This window comes from Kogia breviceps, chromosome 4 (genome assembly GCF_026419965.1).
Source record: "Kogia breviceps isolate mKogBre1 chromosome 4, mKogBre1 haplotype 1, whole genome shotgun sequence".
Lineage (NCBI taxonomy): Eukaryota > Metazoa > Chordata > Mammalia > Artiodactyla > Physeteridae > Kogia > Kogia breviceps.
In genome coordinates this window covers 22799717-22810653 of record NC_081313.1, presented here as the reverse complement: position 1 = coordinate 22810653, position 10937 = coordinate 22799717, and positions in this window count along the sequence as shown.

Genomic DNA, 10937 nt, shown 5'->3' with positions numbered 1-10937 from the left:
TAACAGAATGATAGTGGCAGCTGGAAAGAGGTGACAGTAAAAAATGGAGAAAATAAATAATGTAGGAGGGAGAGTAAAGAATTTTTGGTGCTTTGTGACAAGCGGGCAAAGGTGTCTTGCGTGATAACTGTATTAATGGAATGTCAATCCATTTACTAAGAAAGAGATTCAGGAATAGGAGAGACTTTGATGGAATAATATCACAAGTTAAGTTTGGGACAAGTAAAATTTGAGTGGAGCTGTCCAATTGTCTGCAAGATATTATCAAGTAGAAAAAATAAGATTTCTGGGCTATAAAGAAAGTATGTGAGTACAATGGGCTTATAGACAAGCAGAGAGGTACTGGATAGATTGGGTTTAAAAGCTTGACCATTTACAAACAATTTTCCTAATCAAAGGATTATACCTCAGTTTCTTCACCTGCAAAAGTGGGATTGCAGTGGCACCTCTTTACATTGACCTTAGAGGATTATTGTGGAAATTCAATGAGATATTATATGCAAGACACTTATCATACGTCTAGAGTTTTATACATATTCACAAATGTTAGCTATTATTGCCATCACTATCATCACCATTTAAACATCAGGGAATGTATGACTCTCTTAAGAAGAAGAGATGTCTCAAGATTAATTGAGCAACCTCAGCATTGGAAAACAGTTAGGGGAGGAGAATCCAGAACACAAAACAGTAATATGGGCAGCACTGGAAGTACATATATAACTATGAAAATGTTATGCAATAGATATGAAAAAATTTCAGTCCAAAGAAAATGAGGGTTGAAAAATGTCCACTTTATTTAACAATAAGGACATATTGAATACACTTGCAAAGCAAATAAAAAATATATATAAATGTATCATTGGCATGGCTTAGGCATGAAATTTGGGGAGGGTAGCTATGCATAAGTAGCCGCCAGTAGTAGATAACTAATATTAGCAAAAATTTTGTGCATAGCAGATGGCACAGTTTTGGGAATTGAAGAGAACAAAAGGAGAAGAAAAAGAGAGAAGCTGACAAATTTATCAATTAATTAATTGGAGAAATAATCTTGCCATTTTTTTGGAGGAGAGCAAGCTTAGGGTTATAAGAGAGACATATGGTCAAATAATCATTTAGATATGCAAATATTGACAATGGCTTTCTTCAGTTGAGTAGAGATGAGTAATATGATCTCTATGAACTGGTAGGACTAAGAAAAATTTCTGTTGAAAGTTGGAACAACTTATTTGGTCAATGATCCATACTGTGTCATACACGGAAATGTAAACTATCAGTCAGATATCAATCATATAGATCCAACATCATTCCTTAAAGAGAGACATTTTACAATGACTCAATCTTGGAATATTTATTCCTCCATATTTCAGAGACCATCTCTCCTTCAAAACGAATCCTCCTCATCAGCAGTTGTTCATTTTTGTCTCATCAAATTAACCAAAATCGTGCTTATTAGCAAACTTCACATGAATTATCATATTATTTCTCTCCTTTTCTTCATTAACAAACATCTTGAGATGTTTCTTCCTACTTTTAATTTCTTCTACTCTTTTTCACCTTTGTTAATTTTTCTCCATTTGCCTCTTAAATGTGAACATTCCAGTAGATTTTTTTTTTTCTAGCTTATAGTCTCTCCTCATTCTACATATTCTCATGCAGCAATTTGATCTTCAGACATGTTTTCAGTCTGGATGATATGCAGACACGTTCAGCTCAGACTCAAATCCAACTGCTAACATTTTTAGTTCCAAACCAGGAGGTAGGAGGCCGACAGTGAAAATAAGTGGAAAGTCAGACAAGTAAACTGCCCCTGAAACCAAGGCTTCCCTGAAGGCCTATGATGGTATATTTAACCCAGATCCCAAGGTTGAATAGCCTTAGTGGGAATAGGAGACGATATTTTGTCCTGACACAAGATGGTCAGCTGGAATCGATATTTTGGCTGAAACTGACACTTTGAAGGGTTATACCTTTATGGAAAAATCAGCAGGAAATAAAAAGTGCATTTGTTGGGCTTCCCTGGTGGCGCAGTGGTTGAGAGTCTGCCTGCCGATGCAGGGGACACGGGTTTGTACCCCGGTCTGGGAAGATCCCACATGCCGCGGAGCGGCTGGGCCCGTGAGCCGTGGCCGCTGAGCCTGCGCATCCGGAGCCTGTGCTCCGCAACGGGAGACGCCACAACAGTGAGAGACCCGCGTACCACACACACACAAAAAAGTGCATTTGTTTACATGACAGAAATCTAAAATGGACTGAATGCTAGATGGAGAATGCAAGGCAAGCTCTCGTGAAAAATCATATACTGTAATTCTGCTATTTTGTAGGATTTGGGTTTTAAATTTACATTATTCAAGAGTCAAGGGAATACAAACTCAAAAAGTTAAAGATATGACTAATTGGTATCACTCCAGAAACTTAATAGAAACAAAAGAAAATATTTTCCAGATTAGCCATTCTGATTGGTATAAAGTGTTATTTTGCCTTTCCCCCAACATCTAGGGAAGTTAAGCACCTTTTCATGTATGTATTGGTTATTTGGTTATCTTTGTCTGTAAAAGGTCTGTTCAAGTGTTTTGCTCATTTTTTCTATGATTTATTCATAGAAATTTATTTGAATAAATTAAAATTTATTCAATTTCTTAGTAAATATTTATGTGTATCTTACAAATATATGAATTGCAAATATATTTCCCATGCTGAAGCTTGCCTTTTTAGACTCTTAAAGGTGTCTCTTGATAAGTAGAATGTCTTTATTTTATGTAGGTAAACTTGTATTTTTTTTCCTCTATGCTTAGTGGTTTCTGAATTTAAGAAATCTTTCACACTCAACAGAGTTGGTAAAATGAAAAGAAAAACAGTATCAAGTGTTGGCAATTTTATGGAACAACTGAACATCTAGTGTTCATTGACCCAACTATTTTGGAAAACTGTCAGTATTGTACTAAAACTGAACAATATTATTCCATATTACCCAACAATTCCACTGTTAGATAAGTAACCTATTTATAGACATTACTATACATATTTACCTAAAACCTTGAACAAAACCATTGGTATCAACACTACATATAATGTAGCCAAAAAATGGAAACAACCCTAATGTCCATCAATAATAGAATGAATACACAGATTTTGCTACAGTCACACAATGGAATGATAAGGAATAAACTGGGTACACACAGAGTAGTTCAATACATTATTATTATTATTTTGTCTTGAGTATGCTAAGACTCTTTATTCAAAAGATCTAATAATTTCACTTTGGATATATCTTGGCATTGATTATTATGACTACATTTACTAGGCAGCTTTAGATATTTCTTTATTTCAATAAATAGTTACAGGAGTACACAGGTTTTAGAATATTTTTGTTGTTGTTTTTGATTTATTTTTTAACCACTATGGGAAATACTTAAGTATTTTTATACATACAGAGAAAAGAGCAACTGATAAGAGAACTAAAAATGTAGAAGAGAGAAAGTCCTAAATATAGGGCAATATTTCAGTATTGAAACAGATGGAAGAAGATAGAATCCAATGCAGAGACAGTTGATATAACCTTGCAAAGGAAATGAGCACCCAGCCTTTGGAACTGAGGAAACGGAAGCATGTAGTTGAGTTTCTGAATAAAAAATACAATGTGATTGACAAAGAAAATAGCTATCTTGTGTCTTCTGACCTTAATAATTATAGTGAAGTACAAGGCAAGGTCAGAGCTGAGAAAGAGGATAGCAGTGACATAGAAGTTACTCTATATTGATGACATCTTGCAATAGCTAATTCATGGGAAGCTTTAAGGTATGAGGAATTTGAACAAAAGGGTAGTTCAAATGATTGGTAAGGGGTTAATAGAGAGCTGTGATCAAAAAACAAGTATCGAATCAGAATGAATGGGTTTGAAACCCATTTCTACAACTTCTGTATTTTGTGACTTGGAGTGTCAGATTATTCATCTGTAAAAAGAGAGTAAAAAAAAATGATCTTCTTATAGAATTACATGAAGATACAAAGAAATAATAATAAGTAAAATGATAGACACACTATCTTAATTAGTTACTTGCATTTTTTTTTTTTTTTTTTTTTTGGTTAGTCAGTGGATCTATAGTGACAGGATAAGAAAGTAGAGAGATTAATAGAGTAGGAAAATGGCAATGGGTCAAGACTCATGATATATTCACTTTTATTTTTTAGATCAAAAGTCAGTGAAGTAAGGAGTAAGGGAGATAAAAGGGTAAATGGTTTTACTAAAACAAAAAAGAAGTAGATTAGCTGTAATCATTTAAGATATGGCAAAATTATGCTTGATGTCAATGTGGAAAAGGTAAAAAAAAAATTACTAGAAAATGGAAAATTGTTTGTAAAGATTCTTAGTGGATTCAGGATGCCTTCACCTATATACCTACTCACTTTTTAACCAACCTCTATGTGTGCTTTGCACCTAACACTCAAATGACTTCCCTTTGCTAAGATCCGATATCTAATTTTATTTGATCTAGCAACAACATTCAATACAGTTGAACTCTTTTTCCTTTTTAAAATACTCACATTTCTTGACTGGCCTCCAAGTTTGTACATTTTTTTTCACAGTCCTCCTACATCCTTGTCTGCTCCATCACTATCTTCTATGAAAATACGGCTGCCTTTCCAATGATCCCAAATACTGAATTTGGGTGTCTTCAGTGTATAGGTGGTATGGTTTACTTAGTTCTGGGTAAAAAGTGTAAATTGAGAACAGGAGAGCCCAAATCTATATCCAGAGCAAATTTAATATTCAGAATTGCTTAGAATGGAAGATTCTATCTTTCTCTACTATGATGCTGGCTGCTTGAATCAGTAAGAATAGCCATCCATCTCCATGGCTTCCTCTTTCCTATGGTAGGGAGAATAATCATGATTTACTCTTTCTGTAGTCACCAACCCAGTCCTTACTAAAGTGTTCTAAATAATCCATACGTATTTTCCCTAGAACTCCTTAGCCCTAAGCTTCTTGCATTAGTCTTTTCAGGCCATCGATCTCATGGCAGAGTTCTCTACCACAGCACAGAATTTAGAGTATTTCCACACATCAGACATACATATTGGATAACTAAGTGTATTGCTTGTACCTTTGCCTATTAGGAGTATTTCCCATCACCCAAACCCTGGTCAGCCCAGGGAGAGAGGGAGCACTGCAATGAGAGAGTCGTTAATTTCCATAGTGACGCTAGACCATGCCAAACTTTCAACCAGGCCTTCGTCTTTTCCACCTCTATCTGTACAACTTCTGGTTGTAGAGAATCCTCTAAAACTCCGCCTAGCATCCTTACCTACCTCAGATATATTTATTACCACTAGAAATGCTGGATTATATACTTAAGTGGTAGGCTGCAATATCATGTAGCACCCTCTCTATGCTTCACTCAAATCAAGTAACCTTCTAAAATACCACATAAAAACACCAGAACAGTAACCACAAGCCCTCTAAAATTCAAGTGGTCCACTAAAAACCACACCTCATTTTTTATAGGCTGGAAGTTCAAAGTATAACAAGTATTATAAATTAGGAGAATTTCCTCTAATGTCACAGAGCACTAGACTCACATAAACGTCACAAATAACTGCAGATTGATGAATCTTTGAAACTTTATCTCTCACCCTCTGGTTTGCCTGTGACTTAGTAGATAAGACTACATGCTACTTACTGCTTCCCTGGTCTAACGAGTATATCACTAATATAGTGAATCAGCATATTGTTTTCTGGAATATCAAAATGGTCTAGGTCCTTGTGAACTACAGAGCAAGAGACTTAACAGGGTCTGGTGAAAGTTAAAGGTTTGAAAACTGAGTGGTAGAAGTAGGAAAATTCTTATCAACAGTCTTATGCCTCAAGAGATGAAATTCTCATCACTCCATCAGACAAATGAGTGAGAATAAAAATGTTGTCCAGGGCTTCCCTGGTAGTGCAGTGGTTGAGAGTCCGCCTGCCGATGCAGGGGACACGGGTTCGTGCCCCGGTCCGGGAAGATCCCACATGCAGCGGAGAGGCTGGGCCCGTGAGCCATGGCCGCTGAGCCTGTGCGTCTGGGACCTGTGCTCAGCAACGGGAGAGGCCACAACAGTGAGAGGCCCGCATACCACAAAAAAAGAAAAAAAAAAATGTTGTCCAAAGGTGAGTGAAATCTAGAATGAATGGTACAGGAAGTATAAGATAAATATCAACTTTGATTCTAGGATCACCTGTAACATCAAGGAATATACTGAAGGATATTGACTTTGACCTCTACTTTGAGGGATTGTACTTGCTCCTTCTTTCTTGAGATAGAATTCAGGGCCTCTTTTACTAATAACAGATTTGTATATCGTAAGAGTGTATGCTATTTAATTAGCATGAAGGGGGAACCGTTACAGACCCTGTCAACACATCACTCATAGTTACTTGGGTCTCATTCATTTCCCTCACTTCCAGAGTGAAGGCAATGATTTTAAAGTCCTGGCTCCAGTGACTGCCTCTCATCTCTGAACACCGTAAGTTGTCCCAGGGTGCCAAAGGACCAGGGATGGGTATTAGACATGACCACCTATGTGCCCTCCAAGGCATGAGCTACAGCAGCTTCAGCATCCAGTCCACCTGAGCTGGACTCATGTCCGACTGCAAATTCCTGCCTTCCTAGTGGCCCAGTTTAGGTGAATGAATGCCTCACAAAGATTTTCATTACAAGAGACAGGAGGTGGAAAGCACCTAACAGAAATGTCTTTCCTTTCTTCCTTCAAGGAACTGCTCTAAGTGGTGCTGTGTAATCTCATGGAGATGTTCCATAACTGAGCAATCGTACTTGTTTTTTTGAAACTATGTTCAGTTTGATAAAACATGACATTTTATTTCCTATCCCTCTTTTTCTACACTTTTGCTTTCAGTTGATTACCACTCTTCCAATAATAATTGAATATGTAAGCTTTTCCTCATGTTCTGCTTTCTAGGAAACCAAGGCTAAAACATGATGCTTATGAGACAGGTAGATAAGATAAAATTGAGGGCAAAGTAGGAACTATTTAAGCATTTTATAATCCTATGATTACCTGAGGCACCGAATTTGTGTCTTTAGTTACACTTACATTCCAAGCCCCACAATATTATTGAGACTATAGGCCATACCTAAAACAGCAGAAGTATGAGTCTTTACTACAGGAAAGACTTCTACAATTATGTTTTCCCAAAACAGTTTTTCTAGTGTGAACAGATGCAACAAATTAATTTTTCTTCTTATAAATCTATAAAAATATTGCAAATAACCTGTCAGTTATGACCTTTAGAATGATATTGACCTTTTAATCTCATAATGGTGAAAAAGTGATAAAGTATAGCTGCACATAAATTATATTTCAACCCCACCCACCCGTGAGAATTGATAAAACAATAAGCAGAAAAATACAGAGTTGTTCAGTACAATCACATACCAGGAGTAATGGACACTGGGAGTGTTTAATGGACAATTAATTATTTTTCACATCCAGAAAAGAAACATGTGGATGAGAATCTTGCTGCTCTCATCTGTATATAAACGAGGTTTTTACACAATGTTCGGGAACATGCAGACCTAAGTTCAAGAGGCCTGTCCTACTGTTAGAATGAGTGTGAAGAAGACTGTGTTATAATGAGAAATATATGAAACAGTGAAAAGTTCATGCCTACTTAAAGGCAACCTTATGTTACATTGAAGTTTATGTACCAGTACTAATGAAAAGAGGTAATAAAAGAGGTTCTTTTATACTAAATTAAAGAAGAGATGTACGTCAGAGACTCTTTCTTGTTAATGCTTTAGCAGAGGATCACCAAAATGATCTCTCTTTCAAGAGAATACCTGCATTACACATAGTCAGCAACTGGATACCTGTGTATCTATGCTAAAGCTCCAGACATGATTCCCTCAAGTTCTCTGACAAGGATAGAGGCTCCAAAGCCACCTGTTTGAGCTACTAAACCTCCTTTATGTCACACCAGGTTCAAGGCTTTTGATCAAGTTGCCAGTTACTTCTGGAAGGTAAAGGAATTGTGCAACAATGTAAAGGGTGCTTATACCTTTCTGCTCCCAGAAACTTCAGATTTTTTTTTTTTTTTTTGCCACACCATGTAGCATATGGGATCTTCCCCAACCAGGGATCGAACTCATGCCCCCTGTAGCAGAAATGTGGAGTCTCAACCACTAAACAACCAGGGAAGTCCCCAACTTCAGAATTAAAGCCTTGTTCCAACCCACAGTCCTGTCTCTAGCATAGCTGACTCAATTCATAGATATTTTAACCAGTGAGTCAGGGAATTTTTAAGAAATAGCCTTATAGACTTTGGGGTAAAAGACCTGGAGAATCAATGAGATAGGTGGTGTTAAGTCTTTTCTGGATGGAAAGGTAGGTAGGGGCAACTCAATTTGAACTCTTGGTGATATTAGAGTGTGATACGGAAATAGGTGAGCCAGACAACATCCAGGGATTACCAACTAGTAAGGAGCCCTGTAATATAAATAAAATAATCTAATGTGATATCAGTGAACTGCTTTACTCTTATAAAAATGAAAAACTGTAACTTAGGCCCCCTCTAACCTAAACAGAACACGTCATTAAAGACAATTAATGTTCTTTGCTAACTCCTATTTCTTCTGTTGGCCTTTCACATTTCCCAGTCTCAAGCTGCATAGTCATGCAGAGCCTGATTCCTACACCAGCCGCTAACAGAAAAGAGGAGCCAATGGGCACAGTCATTTTTAATACCTAAACATGTTTAACAAGAATGAACGGTATATTTAATTATTTACGTTTAAACCATTACTATGGTTTTTGAGAAAATATATCAAAGAAAATGCAAAGAAAAATTAAGAGAATATGGAAACTGCACTCAAGTTTAAAACAGTTTCCTACTGAGGTAAGTCCAATTACAATTACAAAATAAAAGAAAAATGACAAAAGCAAAGTTTCAAACTTACCTGTAGAATAAAATTTGGAACCCTGCCTATGTATGTTACCTCTAACTTTAATGAGTATGGGTGTTTTCTGACTCATGTGTTCCATGTATTAATAATGGATAAATGCAAAATTATAAGCAGTACCAAATAAGCAAAAATGCTAGGATACATTTAAACTCTTAAGTATTTATAAAGGAATTGTTATAGTAATTTCATTAATTGAAAGTCAATTTATACATACTCCCACCACATGAATTTTCAACAATATCAAAAGATTGAGTTTGAATTAGGATTTTTAAACTATTGTGCTATGACAAAGTTAACTCATAGTATGTAATCCAGGAAGTTCATTGCTTCTATGAAACATTTCTTGCCTACAGCTCCCACATTATAATGAGAACTACAATTGCAATATTCCTCTTACTTATCCCTTTTCATCTATACATGCTTTTTTTTTTGTAAGAAAGTGATGACTTCTTCTGCTGGCCTAATCTTTTAGTTTGTTTAATTTGATATGAATGTATCTTTCCTTATTAGATTGCTCTAAAAGACAATATTTTATGTTACATTTCCAAAGTGTGTGTGTGTGTGTGTGTGTGTGTGTGTGTGTATGTCCTCAATTATTTGCATAGTTTCTAAGGCCAGCAAACAAACCCTTGAGTCATCATCTGACCCAAATTCTAGAAACACCTCATTGTCATTTGATGGATCATAATATTTTATACCAATGACTATAGATTGTTTTGTTGTATATGTTTTATTTGTTATATACATTATGTGAAGTATGATAATGATTATAAGAAGGCATGAGAACTTTTTTATTAAATGGACTTTTCCAAATGTCATCATTAATAAATAAATATATAGATTTAACACAATCTAAATTAATACTGCAGAAAAATATTTATTATTTTTGTAGCAATTGACAAGTGATTTTAAATATTTTATGAAAATGCAGAGGACATGGAAAAGCCCAAATGATTTTCAAAGGGAAAAAAAAAGTTGGAACACATGCACTACCTGATTTCGAGATTTACTCTAAACATACTTTATCACATTGATATGGTATTGGTGTAAGTATAGAAATATAGATTAATGTAACAGAATATCAAGAAATAGATACACTCATACATGGTTAATTAATTTTCAACAAAAATGCCAGTGGAAAAAGGGATGTTTTTAGAACAAATCCTTTTGGAACAAGTAGATATCCATATGAAACAATAGGTAAATAACCTCAACTTTTACCTTAATCAAACAGAAAATTAGTTCAGAATGTATCATAGACCTAAACGGTAAAAACTGGGAATAACAAGTAACTTTCTAAACTGGATAAGCAACTGCTAATATTTTATGTAATGGTGAAATTATAAAATTTACTTTTATGTTTGGGCACAAGAAGGTTTTTCCACTCTCACTAATTCTATTCAAAAATGAACTAGAAATACTAGTTGGTAGAATTAGGCAAGGGAAAGATATAAAGACTGTGTGGATTGGATAGAAAGAAATACAACTCTCTTCATTCACAGCTGACCTGTTTGTGTACATTGAATATCTTAAGGAATCTATTTAAAAAGCTACTAGAGCTTGCAAATTTGTTTAGCAAGGAAACAGTACAATATTAATATACAAAAGTGAATTGTTTTTCTATATATTAACAAGGAAAAATTGGAAATTGAACATTTAAAAACTACCATTTAGAGTAGCATCAACACACATGAATACTTTGTGATACATTTGATAAAATATATGTAAGTGCTGAGGACTAGAAATTATAAAACATTGCTGAGATAAACTAGAGAAAACTAAAATAAATGGAGAAACAATATATGAAGTTATCTCCAAGTTGCTCTATAGACTTAATGCAGTCTTTTTATGAAGAAATAAACTGATTCTAAAATTTATATATAAATACAAAAGATCTAAGATAGCTAAAATCATTTTGGAAGACAACATACCCTACATAATTTCAAGATTTATTAGGATCTTTTTATAGTAGCTTTC